This window comes from Lycium barbarum, chromosome 1 (assembly GCF_019175385.1).
Source record: "Lycium barbarum isolate Lr01 chromosome 1, ASM1917538v2, whole genome shotgun sequence".
Taxonomy (NCBI): Eukaryota; Viridiplantae; Streptophyta; class Magnoliopsida; order Solanales; family Solanaceae; genus Lycium; species Lycium barbarum.
Genome location: NC_083337.1, coordinates 13499448 through 13518521, shown reverse-complemented (window position 1 = coordinate 13518521; position 19074 = coordinate 13499448).

Genomic DNA, 19074 nt, shown 5'->3' with positions numbered 1-19074 from the left:
AAATGGGACACGATTCATTATGATCGTTTGGTCCTTACATCGAAGGTTGTGGCCGGTGGCCGGGCCTTAGTTTTGCCGTGGCAAATGCTAAATGGGACACGATTCATTATGATCGTTTGGTCCTTACATCGAAGGCTATGGACGGTGGCCGGGCCTTAGTTTTGCCGTGGCAAATGCTAAATGGGACACGATCCATTATGATCGTTTGGTCCTTACATCGAAGGCTATGGCCGGTGGCCGGGCCTTAGTTTTGCCGTAGCAAATGTTGAGTTTCCTCATTTTCTTAGACTGGGGTCATCTTCGGTGCGGGCATGGTATTCCCCTAGCACTTATCCGAGCTGTAAGGTCGGGTGAGTGTTATTAGGTCCCCAATCGGAGGGTGTGACCTCGGATTTCCAGGCGCTGGTCTTTCATCTTTATCGAGTAACACGTTGTACCTGTTGCCTCGTAAAAAACCTTGTCGGAAAACCCATTTCGGGACAAAACCGTACTAAGGAAAAGAATGCAACACGTGTTTTCAGGCCTAAATTCTAATTTTACCCCGTTCTTGACTCCCTGCAAAAGAGAAAGGTTAATAAGATAATACGGGGAGGCCATACCTTAGCAGTAGTATCTCTTCAGATGGGCCACGTTCCAGTTATTGCGCAGACGCTGCCCATCCATGGACTCCAATTGGTACGATCCTTTTCCCGTTATACCGGTTACCTTGTACGGGCCCTCCCAGTTCGGACCCAGCTTTCCTTTGTTGGGGTTCTTGGTGTGCAAGGTAACTTTTTGAAACACTAAGTCCCCAACTAGGAAATGTTGAAAGTTTGCTCTTCGATTGTAGTATCTTTCCATTCTCTGTTTTTGGGCCGCTATGCGGACCGACGCGCTTTCGCGTAGTTCATCTGTGAGGTCGAGCTTTACGGCCATGGCCTCCTCGTTTGACTCCTCGGTGGTATACCTGAAACAGAGGGTCGGTTCGCCGACCTCCACGGGGATAAGGGCTTCGGCCCCGTAAACCAACGAGAATGGGGTTTCCTCCGTGCTCGATTTGGATGTGGTTCTGCAAGCCCACAGCACCTCCGACAATATCTCCCTCCAATGGTGCTTTGATGCTTCAAGTCTTTTCCTCAGATTTTGGATTATCGTTTTGTTCGTGGATTCTGCCTGTCCATTTGCACATGGGTGGTACGGGGTTGACACGATTTTATTGATCTTCAATCCCTCGAGGAAATTGTTGACCTTGCCACCCACGAACTGAGGGCCATTATCACAAGTTATCTCGGCGGGGATGCCAAAACGGCAGATGATGTGATCTCATATGAAGTCGATGACTTCCTTCTCTCTTATCTTTTCGAAGGCCTGCGCTTCAACCCACTTAGAAAAATAGTCAGTCATAAACAAAATGCAACGGGCCTTACCTGGTGCCCAAGGTAACGGACCCACAATGTCCATTCCCCACTTCATGAAAGGCCAAGGTGAGATCACCGAATGCAGCAAATCCTCGGGTTGGTGAATCATCAGAGCATGATTCTGACACCCGTCACATTTTCGGACAAAACTATTCGCGTCTTCGACCATCCGGTTCAAATAATAACCGGCCCTGATAATCTTTCGAACCAGAGCTTCTGCACCGGAGTGGTTGCCGCAGGTCCCCTCGTGTACCTCTCTCATCACGTATTCCGTTTCACCGGGGCCCAAACACTTAGCCAGGGGACCGAGGAAAAAGCATCGATACAGCTGGTCGTCCACTAAGCAAAAACGGGCAGCCTTGGTCCGTAGTGACCGTGACTCCTTCGGGTCATTTGGGAGCTTACCATCACGTAACTAGTCGATGTACTTATTGCGCCAATCCCAGGTTAAGCCCATTGTGTATATTTCGGCGTGTCCACTTTCTATGGTCATGTTTGATAAGTACACCGTTGCCCCGGGTAGGGGTGGGCACGGTATGGTATATACCGAATACCATACCGATACCGAAGTTTTTAATACCGCGGTTTTAGTATTATGGTATTTAGTATGGTATTTGGTATGAATTTAAATTTTCTTTGGTATTCGGTATGGTATTTGGTATTTATAAAATGGATACCGAAATACCGTATACCATACCGAAGTTTATACTACATATATACAATCCATATATATTATATTTACTACTGCTAAATATATAGAATAGTTTTCGTATAAAAAATTACATCACATCTCATTTAATGCCAATTTGTATCTAATAGAAAATTGTACCATCAAAGCTAACTTTTTATCCAATATTTTCATGCTTTTAGTCTTTCACATAGCCTAGAAGCAGCCTTTAATTTGTCTCTGCTATTTTTCCAATACATTAAGACTTGAAATGGTGGAAATGACCTATTCTCTCTACTGCTGAATGAAAGTTTTGGTGTCAAATTGTTTAGGACCGAAGATTATGCTTAATTTTGGCTAATGTTGTTTAGACTTTGAAACTTTGACTACTCTATCGTGATTCAAATGTCCGTTGTGCAATTGATTAACGAAGAAAATTGCTTATACTTTCTTTTAAATACGTGTATTTGTGTATGGTGTTAGTTTAATATAATTGAGAAATCTCGAAGTCATAATCCTTTATTACATGAGTATATACGTAAGTCGAAGTCAAATAAACTATGGTTACCGAATTACCGTACCGTGAAATACCGAAACCGAACTTAAAAATACCGAACCGTACCGAATTAATTTGGTATGGTAATGGTATCGTATTTTTAAAAACCGAATACCAAAGTTACCGAACCGAAGTTTCAAATACCGTACCATACCGTACCATGCCCACCCCTAGCCCCGGGGTTGATTTCCTCCCCCTCGACCGAGGATCCCAAATTTGCTAATGCATCGGCTTCGCTGTTCTGCTCCCTCGGTATGTGCTGCATGGTCCATTCTTTAAATAGATGAAGCACCACTTGGGTTTTTTCGAGGTACCTCTGCATCCGCTCGTCTTTGACCTCGAACACGCCATTCACCTGGTTTGCGACCAAAAGTGAGTCACACTTTGCCTCGATTATTTCGGCTCCTATCCTTCGAGCCAATTCTAAACCTGCAATCATAGCCTCATACTCGGCTTCATTGTTAGTCAATTTAGCAGTTCTAATGGATTGTCGAATGACATCCCCGGCTGGGATCCTAAGGACAATCCCTAGTCCGGAACCTCTAAGGTTCGAGGCCCCGTCCGTGTGTAGGGACCAAATGCCCGTGGTCTTTCCCGAGGTCAGCAAAAGTTCCTTTTCGACCTCGGGGACCATAGCTGGGGTAAAGTATGCCACAAAATCGGCCAAGATTTGGGATTTGATGGCCGTTCGAGGTTTATACTCGATATCGTAACCGCTAATTTCTACAGCCCATTTTGTTAATCTACCTGATAACTCCGGTTTATGCATGATGTTTTTCAAAGGGTAAGTGGTTACCACACATATGGGGTGGCTTTGAAAATAAGGTTTGAGCTTCCTGGAAGCGCTTACCAGTGCCAATGCCAATTTTTCCAAATGGGGGTAACGGGTCTCCACATCCTCCAAAGTTCTACTTACGTAATAGACAGAGAATTGCGTACCTGATTCTTCTCGGACCAAAACGCCACTTACCGCCACTTTGGAGACAGCTAGGTAGAGGAAAAGCTGTTCGCCGGCCTTCGGTGTGTGCAGCAACGGGGGGGCTAGACAAGTACCTCTTCAACTCTCGTAGGGCTTCTTGACACTCCGGTGTCCAAACGAAGTCGTTCTTCTTCCTGAGCAAAGAGAAGAAACGGTGACTCTTGTCCGAGGACCTCGATATGAAGCGACTCAGCGCCGCTATCCTTCCGGTGAGCTTATGCACCCCTTTTATGTTGTTCACAACCTGGATGTCCTCGATGGCCTTGATCTTGTCCGGATTGATTTCGATTCCCCGGTTTGACACCATGAAACCCAGAAATTTACCGGACCTTCCCCCGAAGGCACATTTCTCCGGGTTGAGCTTCATGTTGTATATATGGAGCACATCAAAGGTTTCCTGCAAATGCTTTAAATGGTCCTCTGTTTCCAGGGACTTAACAACCATATCGTCAACATAAACTTCCATCGTTTTCCCTATTTTTTCTCCGAACATTCCATTAACTAGGCGTTGGTAAGTTGCACCGGCATTTTTTAATCCGAAAGACAAGACGTTATAACAGTAAGTCCCATATTGGGTGATGAAGGATGTTTTCTCTTGATCCTCCGGGTGCATCCGGATTTGGTTATACCCGGAGTAAGCATCGAGAAAACTTAACATTTCATGTCCGGCCGTCGCATCGATCATTCTATCGATGTGAGGTAATGGAAATGAATCCTTCGGGCATGCCTTGTTTAAATCCTTATAATCGACACACATTCGAAGTTTATTACCTTTTTTGGGCACCACCACCACGTTAGCAAGCCAATCCGGGTATTTCACCTCCCGGATGGAATCTATTTTTAAAAGCTTTGTTACCTCGTCTTTTACGAAGGCGTGTTTTGGCTCCGCCATGGGCCTTCTTTTTTGCTTCACCGGGGGAAACTTCCGTCCAAGCTGAGCTTGTGGGATGCTTTTTCTGGTGATATACCTGTCATATATATATATGCGACCATGCAAAGCAATCGGCGTTAGCTCGAAGAAACTCAATTAATTTGCGCCTGAGCTCCGGGGTAAGCCCCGTGCCCAGGTATACCTTTCTGTTCCAGCTCTTCTACGGTTGACTTGGTCGCGTCGGAGTCATCCGGCATGACAAAAGATCTGGGTATCCCGAAACCATCCTCTTCATGCACTGGATCTGACCCGGTATACTTTGGTTGCTATTGGGGGACCTCCCCTCCGGTTACACCCTTTTCTGCCTGAGTCGGCTCCTTGGGTCGGGCGCCGCCTCCTCTACTGCGAACATTTCCTTTGTTGCGGGCTGCTCACCTCGGATGGTTTTCACCCCCTCTGGGGTGGGGAATTTCAGCAACTGATGCAGTGTTGAGGGTACTGCCCTCATGCTATGTATCCAGGGTCTGCCCAATAATGCATTATACTTCATGTCCCTTTCGATCACATAGAACACCATTTGCTGAATGGTGCCATCTACGTTCACGGGCAACGAGATCTCTCCCTTCGTAGTTTCGCTAGCCATATTGAACCCGCTGAGTACCCGAGCCATCGACACGATTCGATCGAGCAGCCCTAGCTGTTCGACCACTCTCCATCGGATGATGTTGGCCGAGCTACCTGGGTCAACCAAAATACGTTTAACCTTAGTTTTAAAGATAAGTATAGAAATTACCAGTGCATCATTGTGCGGTTGAATGATGCCTTCCGCATCTTCGTCATTGAAGAAAATAGAGCCCCCGGTCGAGTGGTCTAGGATGCGCTTTTCTCGAACAATAGAAACCTTTGTCCGCTTTATTACCGGCCCCCGAGGGGCGTCAATACCCCGAACTATCATGTTGATTGTATGCTGGTGTTCGACCGGTTCAGCCCTTCGATGAGCTTCCCTTTCCTTGTAATGATTTTTGGCTCGCTCGCTCAGTAGATCTCGGAGATGGCCGTTTTTCAATAAGCGGGCCACCTCTTCTCTCAACTGTCGACAATCCTCGGTTTTATGGCCGTGGGTTTCGTGATACTCACACATCATGTTCGGATCCTGATGGCCTGGATCCGACCTTAGCGGTTTCGGCCATTTTACATCCGGGACGCGGCCGATGGCTGAGACGAGGCCTGAAGTGCTAACGTTGAAGTTGTACTCCGAGATCTTCGGTGGGCCCTTATTACCGGCAGAACTTCCGGCATCGCTCCTGAACGATATCTCCCGGCTACTAGTCGGTCGTTCGACCTGCTTGCTACCCCGACCCGAGCAACAGCTCGGGCTTTCCCTTGACTTTTCCGACCTAAAATTTTGTCTCTCCGAATGGGAGTATGGCCGAAACCTTTCCCTCGACGATTCGGCCTTCGCTCCATAACCCTTCTTTGGCTTTTTAAAACTTCTATCCATTTTTGCAGGGACCGGGGGGAGCTCGAACTGATCGTCCTCCACCCGAATCTTCGATTCATACCGGTTATGGACATCGGCCCATGTCACAGCCTCGTATTCCAGCAAATTTTCTTTCAATTTGGCTGAAGCAGTTGAACTTAGCATGTTGAGCCCTTCTGTAAAAGCTTGTGCGGCCCATTTTTCTGGAACCGGGGGGAGTTCTATACATTCCCTCTGGAATCGGTTGACGAACTCCCGCAGTAACTCATCGTCCCTTTGGGTTATCCGGAAGATATCGGCCTTGCGGGCCTGCACCTTCTTGGCACCGGCATGGGCCTTTACAAAGGCATCGGCGAGCATTTCGAAAGAAGTGATCGAATGCTTGGGTAGGTGGTCATACCACGTCAATGCTCCCTTCGACAGAGTCTCCCCAAATGTTTTCAACAATACTGACTCAATCTCATCTTCCTCCATATCATTGCCGTTTATGGCACAGGTATATGAGGTTACGTGTTCGTCCGGGTCCGTTGTGCCGTCATACTTCTGTATATTGGGCATTTTGAACCTCTTTGGGATCAGTTTCGGGGCTGCACTCGGAGGAAAAGGCCTTTGGATGTACCTTTTTGAGTTCGGCCCCTTCAGCAAAGGTGGAGCCCCCGGTATCTGGTCCACCCGAGAATTGTATGTCTCGACCCTCTTTTCGGTTGAGGCTACCCGTTTCACCAAAGTTTCGAGCATCTTTAGGGACTTAGGTTACCTGATTTTTACATTCGTCTCTTATTCCTACATTTGTGAAATTTTCAGCAACACAAGGGACGGTGTATGATAAAGTAGATTCCAGATCAATTAAGTCACACATATCATAGAAAATGTCGAAAGTGTACCTGTGGCCGCGTCTGCGGAAGGTTCAGGATCTTGCCGTCCTGCTAATGCATATATACGGTGCGGAGGACCGGCTGAACCGGTTGCCCCTTCCCTGCCTCGACCATGACCTGCTGGAGCCTGGGAAGCCTGTCCAGGAGGGCGCACGGACGGTGATGAACCAACTGCCGACCCGGCGGGCTGAGCTCTGCTTCCCTCATTCCTTACCGGGCAATCACGCATCAAATGATCGGTCCGACCGCAGGAAAAACATGCGCCTGTATCCCGGTAACACTGTCCAGAGTGTGGCCTGCCACACCGAGCACACTGTAGTGGGGGTTGCCCCGTCCTGCTAGAATCAGCTCTATACTGGGACCCTGAAGCTCTGGCACTCTGATCTGGTCCTGAATAGGTAGAACGGTCAAATCCTCTATCCGTAAATCGAGGAGGTGCACTGGCCACTGATTGGCCTGGATACCCGGAATGCTGCTGTGCCTGCCCTCCTCTATACCCACTTCTAGCCCCGAAAGATCTGCCCCTCTTTCTAGAACCCTCATCCGAATAATGTTCCTCTCTTCGTAACTGATGTTGTTCCTCCAGATTTTGGGCATGGGCCTGGATACGAGCAATAGTCATTCCATCCTGGAGGGAAGCTGTCAGACACTCTTTAATTAAATGTGGCCCCAACCCGCTCACATACCGATGTACACGATCTCCCACATCAGCTACTATGGCTGGGGCATACCTGGCTAAAGAATTAAAACGAAGACTATACTCCCTGACACTCATATTTCCCTGCTTGAGATTTAAGAACATATCGGCTCGAGCCCGTCGAACCTCCGGTGGTAAGTAATGTCGCAGGAATGCTTCAGTGAACTCCTGCCAAACCGGGGGAGGCGCATTTGCTCCCCTCGAAGATATCCAGTTATTATACCACTGAACTGCTACATCCCGCAACCTGTATGAAGCCAATTCCACTGACTCTGTATCCGAAGCATGTATGATCCTCAGTGTCCTCAACATCTCATCTATAAAATTCTGCGGGTCTTCCTCTAGTTTCGATCCATAAAACTCCGAAGGTTTCAGGGTGATAAAATCACGAGCTCTGGTACTAGCTGACTGATCACTTGAACTCACATTCTGCCGCTGTGCCTGGGCGGCAACCAACTGTGTTAGTAAATAGATGGCCTCGGTCACTTGTTGACCTGAAGCAACCGGTGGAGGGACTGGATGCACTGGAGCTGGAGTGGAGACCTCTTCATGCTCTTCTACTATTGGAGGGATAGAGGTAGTATGCGAGGGAGTGGCACTCTGAGACTCACTATGTCCTAGTTCAACCGGGGGCTCTCGGCTGGTGCCTTCTCCCGCAGCGCCTAGTATTGTGCTGACTTTCTTCTTCTTTCTCAAAGGCATTGCTGAAAATTAAACAGAAAATATTAGGTAGTTGCATCCTTAACTTGGCTCTATCGCACGATTTTTTAAGATGAAAGACGATCATTTTTCCTAAATGTCCTGTAGCCTCTTGTTTATAAGTGTGGCGCGCTACACACCCATAAACAGGACTCTGCTGGACACGGCTCGTAGACAAACCCCTAGGACGAACTGCTCTGATACCACTTCTGTCACGACCCAAATAGGGGCCGCGACGGGTACCCGATACTTGTACCGAGCACCCCTTATCTCGTATCGTACTTTTACTACTAGGCGGGCCGTATAGACTATACCATATCTTTTTTTTGTTGCTTAACACTAACATTAATGGCATAATTGTAAACATGGACTTATAAACTTTGCTAGCATATTATACAACGACGAGGACCACAAAATTACAAACATCTGACTGTACATATCTGTCTACGAGCCTCTAAACAAAGTACATATAGTCACAAGAAGGGCCGGGTTCTGCCGTGCCCAAATATATACACAAAAGTAGTACCAATAGACTGAAGCTCCGGAACAACTGGAGCGCTCTCAATGTACCGCTGGTGGAGCTCCTAGGGATTAAACCCGTCTGTCTGCTGACCTGCGCGGCATGAAACGCAGCGTCCGCAAGAAGGGACGTCAGTACGAATAATGTACCGAGTATGTAAGGCATAGAAAACAGCATAATAAGCAACATTAAATATAAATAACAACATCATGGGCTCATAGAACGTGTGAGGAGGTAAGAAAGTAACCTGTACATAGGAATGCCTTTTTGGCCAGATACCATGCATGCTTGACTTTTTCCCCTCTAAATTTTCTTTTGTTTTAAAAAAAACATTTCTTTTTCATAGACATAGAAAATAGAACTCATATCCTGTCATGTCGTATCATGTCATATCATATCGTATCATGTCGTGTCATATCATAGCGCCGAACAACGCCGGCTCGCCCACATAGCGCCGAAATACGTCGGCTCGCCCGTATATCCCGCGTCCGGGATGATATAACGCCAGCTGACCAGGTGGCAACACGTCTATAGCGCAACATATATCCCTTCCCCTCATATCTCCCTCACTCCCCCCATGTACATATACATATCATATACATATATCATATAAGCATGCCGGAGAGCCCAAGGAAAAATCATGTATCCATCAGAGTGACGTAAGGTCGGTAGCCCCCGATTACATTATGGAATAATCATGATCGTTATGTCTCACCTTGAAGGAACTAATATTATAAGGCGAGACTATTAATGGAGAATAGAATTAAGGGAAAACATGGAACAAGATCGTAAAGCTCATAAAACATTACTTCATGTACTTTAGAGTCTTTTAGAAAATAGAGTCATGGTAAAGGAATAAAGTTGGACTCAAGAACTAGTTCATTATTCTTGTATTCATATTGAATCCTTCACTCAATACTTTTAGACATACAATCATTCTTGTCATACTCATCATAGACATATTCTCTTTAGAATAGTTACAACACTTATCGTTTTATAAACGGAACAATCGAGAAAATCCGGGAACAATGGGCCCACCTCGGATCAAATGAGGCGGCATACACAATTTACGTATATTACATTCCATGACGTCACTTATGAGAGTTTTAAGGTAGTCGGGTCTCATTTGTACAAGTTCTAGATATCTAGGCAATTCTTCCCACTATTCATGAAAGGTCTAATTCAATTCTACTGAATGAAAAAGGGGAAACTTTAGGCGCGGATTCCAGAGAATACAGTTGTCCCCGAGGCTCAAATCTCGACCTAGTATATCTAGGACATGCCAAAAGAAGAAATGGGATAGCTTTACATACCTTTTTCACCCTTTACGCTAGTCCAAATTCAATTCTCATTTCCTTCAAAATCTACAATTGGTCACAATTACCAAATATCAATTTCAAACCTTTAAGAATCCAATCTTAATTCATACTTGTCTACGGAAATTTGGGCAGCATCTCCCCTATACATAGAGCATCCCCGAGAATTTAACTCGGCCAAAATAATTCAACAACAACCCAACAACAACACCAACAACAACAACAATCACTACACAACACAATATAGCATAACCAGTCCTCTTTCCAACATAGTGCAATAACTTTCATTCCAACTTCACATTTCCAAACCAATCTCAATGTTTTTACATTCATTACTAATCAAGATCATTACAATATAATTCGGAAGCATTTCATATCATTTCTACAAAATATTCACAAGATATACAAAATATACAAACTTTCCACCAAAACCATAATCCATCCAAAACTTCTAATTTTCAATCTACATATTCATAACATATTTCCATCTTCCAATTTCATCAACCATAATCATAATTTGCACCTTAACAATTTCATTTTCATAATTACATAAATCTACCATAAAATTACAAAACTTCTCATAACCACTTAACAACCAATCTTTCATGCCAATATGGACTATTATCCTTCCAAATTCACCAACTAACATAATAATTCACATTTAAAACTCCACTTCCATAATTACATAAAAACTTCATTAAAATCACATAATTTCCTATAACTATTTCCAATAATTTTCCATGCCAACTTGAACCATTTTCTTCCATTTCCAATATAAGGTCCACCACAACTACAACTAGAATACAACATAAAATTCAACTCATCTTATTTATACAACCTTACATACACATGCAAACCCACTTTGTAAACTTCCATATTTCCATAAATTCTACTCATTTCTACATACTACAACATAAACCAACCTTCATAACATAATAAAAAGGAATTAATTCTTACCTTTCTCTCTTTTCTTCCTTCTTGGCTAGGACTTGTAACTCACAAAAATATGTGATTTCTTGCTCCAATGACTACTCCACCTTGCTAAGGACCCTTTAATTGGTAGAAAATGATTTTTGAATTTTTTTTTTTTTTTTTTTTTTGGTCTTGAGCTTGGCCGAAAATGGCGCTTAGGTTTCTCCCTCTCTTTTGTTCTTCAATGTTCTTGATTGTTCTTGAAACTTCATAAAATGAAGACTTGGTGCCCTTTTATTATTCTTTATCACATGAAAATTAATTAATTTTGTGGGCTTGGGCCATGTATAGCCGGCCACCCCTCTCTATTGGGCCTAAATTTTCTCTTCTTTTTTTGGGCCTAACCCGGTTGGTCCCGAGTTGGGCCTAGCCCACTGACCGTTCGACCTTAAAACGTCCATATCTCCTTGTACCGACGTCACCTGGGAACCCACGACCTATGGTTGGAAAGCTAATTCAATTATCTACAACTTCTATTTCTTGGTATTTTTCCAAATTCCAAACTTATAATACCGTTTTTTCCCCTAGAAGTCAGATCACCCGAAAACGTTTTCTTAAAAATATTCGTTTGGGGGACTTCCACTTTGATTTGGCCCAAGGGTCCTTCTTGAGTTGTGTTTAACTTCACATATGTGATTCATATGACTTGTCACATGTTCCAAAAAAAATCTTGACGTGTGGGCCCCACCTCAGCTTACAAATAATCCGACGTTAAAAAATACGGGATATAACAATTATAAAATGTTCTTGGAAAGTAAAGGAGCCAACCCTTACAAAGGAGGGGGATGTGCTCTATTTATAGTGTGACCTCCATGGGTTTCATACAATGTGAATTAATAAAATAATAGTAATAAGGACAGCTCTGAACGGATTTGGTGGGATTAGACTGACGGCGCCGTCTGACACACGCATGGTGGGTAGTTGACCATGACAGGACGCTACCGGCGTTTGGCTCGCACGCAACGGCCACACGGACCAACGGCTATGCGGGCCAACAGCTATGCGGGCCAACAGCCATACGGACCAACAGCCATACGGACCAACGGCTATGCGGACCAACAACCATACGGACCAACGGCCACGAATGCTTGGGTCACCGGACTTGGCCGTTTCAATGACGAAGAAGGCAGATCAGTCGGTGTCCCTCGCTTAGCTCCGATCCAAGCGTTCCCCCGGTCAAGGGCGAATAGTACCCGGCGCATTCTCATTCCTTTCTTCCGCCAATTCCTCGTTCCACCGGTTTGCCTCATAACCGGTTTTTACCGTATACAAAAGTAATTTTTTTTATATATATACAAATATTTACTACTGGTTCGCATATGAGCTAGGATATATCCTGCTGCTAGGATATATCCTGCTTCATCTTTACCTTTGGTGGGTAAGCCCAGTTTGGATCGTGAGAGCACGTTGGATCTATATTGTATTCTCTGTTCAGTTAGGGCTAAACCTGTAACTTTATTCTTATTTATTTTTAAGTGTCGTAGAGGATTCATAGATAGTGTTGTGTTGTATATATTTTTGTAAAGTATTGTGAATAATTTATGTTATACTATGCCTTATTGAGGTTGATGATTGGCCATTTGGGGGCCTTGCAATATGTTGTTCATTTAAAAACGTGATCTATTTATGCAATACGTTTGTGATTTTGATGTCTTGCAACTTGCATTAGCCCCTTTAAACTATGGTTGGTGGATACTATTCACTAGAAAAACAAAATGAAGCACAAATGAAATGGTGTTGATCAAGAAAACCTTAAACATGACAAGAATAAGATTACTGTTATAAACAGCTAGATATTGTCCGCTTTGAAGCCTCAGCCCCTCACGACTTTAAAACGCGTCTACAAGTAAAGGCTTCAGGCCCTGCTTATAAGCACGCACACAATCCCGTGTGCGAGCGATGTGGGAACTTCCAGTTCACAACACACCCTCCCATCGCGAGCATCGTGCTGATAACGTATTATAAACAGCTTGTAGATATTGTCCGCTTTGAAGCCTCAGCCCCTCACGGCTTTAAAATGCGTCTACAAGTAAAGACTTCAGGCCCTGCTTATAAGCACACACACAATCCCGTGTGCGAGCGATGTGAGAACTTCCAGTTCACAACAATTAGCTTAATCTTGCAAATTTTCTTTGAGTGCGAAAGCTGTTCAAGTTGCCTAACCCACTTTTCTTTTTTTATAAATGAATTAGTGGATGGAATTAAACCATATGATTGTATTCGATACGATATAGCTTAATAAGAACCCACTTGACCCCTTTTATGTGTTCGAGTTGGACTTAGAATATAATAAGACTTCTTCACTTTTTTCTAGAAAATGTTTTCATTTTATTTGGAAATCAACTTTTGGCCATGGAAATTTTGGAATTTGAAAAACACCTAAAAATTTAATTTCACTTTTTTCACTTTCAGTATATTCAAACAACCAAATATTTTTTGCAAAAACTATAACCAAACACAACTTCAACTTCAAAATTCCAAATAAAGTGAAAAATATTTGATTTTCATGGCTAAACGCCTACTAAGTATCTGAATCTTTGGCTTTGAATTGAACAATTTGTTTAAAGAATATGTTGTCAGGTTTGCTTCCGAGGTCCTCTTTTCTTGATTAGTTTAATCTTTGGTGGGTTTTCTATGCGTTTGCACAGCTTATTGGATGGACCTCAATTTGCCACTTAATTAGCATTGACTTAAATAGTTCAAATTGGGAGTTCTGATAAAGCTTGGGTCCTACATCCACTACCCCTTCGATTCTGGATGAATTTGGAAAATCCAAATCTTTCCCCTTTGGGAAAATTTTGGATTAGGAGTATACTTACTCCGTGTGCATATATATATATATATATATATATATATATATATATATATATATATATATATATATATATATATATATATATATATATATTCACCCTTCACTAAGGAAGACCACAATTCAAAAGATTTTTTAAATCATGTATGCATAAAATACATTTGCATGCAATTTACAGGAATATATGTTATCCCAGAATTATTTGCATGATGTACTGTTTAATTTGCTCAGTGATAGGCGTGATGACTAGTATCTACTTCTTTGTTAATTTATCCTTCTTATTAATTAATAAAAAGGAGGAGTTTAACTTCTATTTACTTTGTGCGAAAATATAGTTACTTTTATCATATCGCCTAAAAGAAAATTACATGCAACATTTTTTTTGTGGTAAACTACATGTAATTTCATAAGCCATGAGACTAATAAATTGAAAATAACACATATAACCTACTATAACAAGTTAGAAATACACCGATAATGTAAAAGTAAGCCTGTCAATTGGGCCAGTCGGCCCGGGACCGGCCCACCTAACCCGGCCCATAACTGGCTCGGCCCCCCAACCCGGTAAGAGAGTGGTGGACTGGGCTAGTGGAAAAAATTAGGGGGCTGGGCCGGACATGCCATTTAGTCCGTTAGCCCGGCCCACCAACAGCCCGGGTTCAGGCCCACTGGGGGCCTGACCCACTTTGAATTAATTTTTATTTAAAAAAAATATTTAAGTGGTATATTTGTGTATATCTTGTATATGTTACTGGTATATTTGTGTATATCTTGAATATGTTGTTGGAATGAAGACTCCTAACGGCTATTTAAGTGCTAAAAATTATAAAAGTTGAGAATGTGATACAGAGTACATAAGTAATTTAAAATAAAACTTCAAACTTAAATTGATAACATTGCAAATTCAAAACATACGAACTTGAACGGTTAACTTATTACAAATGAAAAGTTCAAAACGCTAGCATCGATGGAGAAATTTAAAGAAGAGATAAACTTCAAAGTTCAATTTTGTGTCTTTTGTCGAAGTGCCTACGTAACAGACTGGTACCCCCAAAAACCGGGTCGGACTTATGGAGATATATTTGACCACAATGTTGACATTTAACATGTTCCTAGTCTACTTGCTCAAAATACTACCACACCGGATTTGAAATTGATCTTCGGACTGGAGGAGGAGGTGGAGGATTATCATTATCCATTAAATTTAAATTTGAAATTTGAACTTGGCAGTTGGCAGAGAGAGAGAGAGAGAGAGAGAGAGAGAGAGAGAGAGAGAGAGAGAGAGATTTAGATGAGTAGGAAATTTAGGGAAAGAGGAGAGTAGGGAATTGTGAGTCAATATGGAGAAGAATGAATGGTATTTATAGATTGAAATTAGGATCAAAGTATAATTTAAGGAACTTGATGGTTAAAATAAAGTTGACAACAATTAGATTTTAAAGTATCAAATTTAATAAATTTTAATATTAATTTTTTTTACAAAAATAATTAAGAATTTGACCCGGCCCACTTAGTCCATTTTAGAGATGATTTTTTCTTTATCTCGACTTTCTTGAGCTAATAAAGTACTGGAACTATTTAATATCTCAAATGTTTCAATAAACAGAAAATATCTTATCTCTATCTTTTTCTCTTCTTTTTGTTTCAGATCACGTTTATACGTAAATGTGAATTGATGCCATCTCCAACTTGCTGTTTGATTTGTCTGGAGAACTTTAAAAATATCATTGACTTAGGAGTTTCATAACTTTATTGCTAATTGTAAGATTTTATTCGAGAATGATTGTTTCATCAAATCTATACAGAGCCGCAAGTTACTTGTTAAAGTTTATAGGCCAGCAAAAGGGCCAAATCTTTTTCCTCTTTTATAAGTATATTTTTTTCTACGCTGGAATACTTACTTTTATTTTATAACGTTAAGCATAACGAAAATGAATGTATCTTGATATCAAATAACACAACTAGGGCTTGAATTCCACATTATCTTAGACTCATGTCACTCTATGCAAATCAAGCAAATTAAATGTTCGTACTCTATTATTGAAGTCATAGTATAGGTCACTGGCTTTTATTTCTTAATAAAATTATATAGCAAAGTTCATAAAAACATATAAATAGTTTTATATTCCAAAGTTCCAGATAATGAATCTAGTGTCTAGACAACCATATAGACTATACTCGATAGCCAAATTAGTATCCACTGGTCCAGCTAATTCAAATTCGAGTCACGTTAGAACCATTAAAAAGAAAAATATTTTCTACCAAAAATTTTCTGTTCTCAAGGCTTGAACCCAGATCATATTTAACGTCAACTCTAGGCTAATAACTAGCAAAGAATTTGAAGTAAAAGGTTAAATTAAAAAGAGGACATTTCATATATTAAAGAGTTAAAGCATTGAAACACACCTAAATTATGGTGAAATGGTTGACTACACACCTAAACTATGCGAGGGTCTTATGATCCCTCGGACTTATTGTTTCCTATTGTTTACCCCCCTTCAAAGTTTAAGCATAGCATATGCAAACACACACTTAGTCATTCTTGCATTTCAAACTACAATCCTTCTTGCATCATGACTCTTTGGGACAGTACTGGATCAGCTCTCCAACTATTTTTTCCCTCCAAGTAGCTTCAATATTTCCAAATTTGTCTTAAACTCTGCCTCAAATGTAATTCTTGCACATTTTCAAAATAAATTTCTTCTTTGTAGACCCCTTATTTTAGTTTGAATAAGCACGTGCTTGCACATGTTGTGTTTTAACTTAATTTTTTTAGTGAAGGAGGTAAATAATACCCCAAAAAAAAAAAAAAAAGTTCAAAGGGATTATAGTGAGAAAACATACGACAGGGAGCAATGTAGCAGTCAGTATATTGAGTATATGAAATATAGTACACGAGCCTATCTATTTATACATGACTTTTTCCTATATTCTTGCTAAACAAGATACACTCTAACTCTCCTACATAAGCTTGTACAAGAGTTTCACTTCTACTATACTAGTACTAGTTTCACTTCTACCATACTAGTACTAAGTGATCGAGTCCTTATCAGGACTACATTGTCGATCATTATCTTCAACATATAGAACTCCGCATAATTTGAATGGGTAACTGACAACTTTTCCATAGTTTAAATGTGTTTTGTGCTTATCCCTACATTAAATTGAAGGAAAAAAGACAAAAGGAAGATGAAAGTTTAGTGCGCCTGTAAAGTGCAGAACCATTTTAGATGCGTTGTGCAAGGTCACTGGATCTAGTTGTTTATCCAATGAATGCCTAACAAGAACAATAAGTGTATTAATATCCTGATTTCATAATCTATAACATAATCAATGTGTTGGTGCATGTTGACCGGAAAGTATTATCTGGATTTTGTGGATGAATTTTGGTCGCTATCACTAGTCAACTAAATAAAACAAAACTTACATGTTCTATGTCTATTGTATAGAAATAATTTACATTTTACACTATCCAATTGAATTGATCTATAGCGAAAGATAATTTTTCATATTAAACTTGATATGTATGAGAACTTGAAAAACATAGCAACAATTTGCAATAACTAGTTAAATCGCGCTAGTGATAAAAAAAAAGGGTATTTTAAAAATCGGTGTATATAATTTAATCACATAACACAAAGGAGGTTAAATTGGGTAAGATAATTGAGCTTTAACAGAAACTATTGTTAGCATAATGAAGTTTTTGGGCTAAATGGCTTGTATTATAGTTAGGTAAAAGGCAGTGCATCTTTTTAAATCAATGGGTAGATATACCTTACCAAATAGAAGATGAAAACAAAGGCCTTTGTTTGACCACAAAATATGTAGTATTTTATATCTAAAAGTATACTCTTCATCACTTTTTTCTCCCCATAAAATATATAGTGTTATATCTAAAATTACAAGACCTAACTTGCCACTTGTTATGGGTTAGACCACAAAATATGTGCCTTCTATTTTTCCAGTCCGATTACAATATCTAAAGCATTATTTATACCTGCTAATGTCATTTTTTTTTAAGACGGAACACCATTTTGATCTAACCATTTTGATCTATCTCTATACTTTTCTGTCATACACAGCTATGACGTCAGAAATTGCACTAAGAGTATTCAAATTTTAATATTGTAAATACAGCATAATTTTTCGGCGAAGGATCGATGTTCAATGAATTATCTCTTTGCTGGTTATAGTTCTGCCCAAGCCATACGACCAAATTTTTTTTCTGTGCATTAATTTAGTTATATGATCTCATTTTTGCCGGTAACAAATATGTAGTCTCTGGAACTTAGTTTCAAAATTGACTTCTAAAGATTCGATTTTGAATAATAACATGGGTATTGCATGCATTTGGATGTATGTTTTGGTTATAATATATTAGTTGACGAGTTGAATTTTGAAATGAAAATACAGCATTACGTTAATATAAGTGATGACTCTTATCCTTAGTGCTTATCGTGGTAGAAGAAATCGGTTCATATCGATCATGCAAGATATGATAACAAAGTGACGACATAATACTGACCGATCGAATCTATTTGTATAAAATTTCATTTTCTTATTAAAATTGTATTTGTTTAGTGCTACTTTGTAAGATGCTAAATGGGTTGTCCTAAACAATGCATGGGGCTTGCTGTCATGTGTCGACACAATTACTATGTTGGTTCATGGTTGTAATAATAATAATAGTGCATTTTCTGATGTTGTAATAATAATAATGCATTTGCTGTCATGTGTCGACACAATTTATATGTTTCACTTAACAATTAATTTTATAATCTGGACCTGGACTTGGAGTACGGTAAGATTTCTCTATAACGACACCCGCATATAATAATATCTATCTATAACAGTCAATTTTTTTCGAAATTGATTTTTTATGTTATATTTTACTTCTCTATAATAGCATTTCACATATAACAATAACAACCAACTTTATAACAATATGCTCTTTGTAAAATTACCCCCATATAACAACTATTTTCTTATTTTGGTAATATAATAACTAACCATCTTTACAAAAATAGAATATTTATGATTACCAATAATAAGTGTAGAGATTTTGACCAAATATTTGATCATTTAATACACTATTACACCAAAAAAATATTATATGAATATATATATATTTTCATCATTAAACGATTTTCTTTCGTTATACAAAGTGTGATTAAGCTTAGAATTTGACAATTAAAAATGAAAATTAGATTTTATGCATCTTTTTTCCTATAAC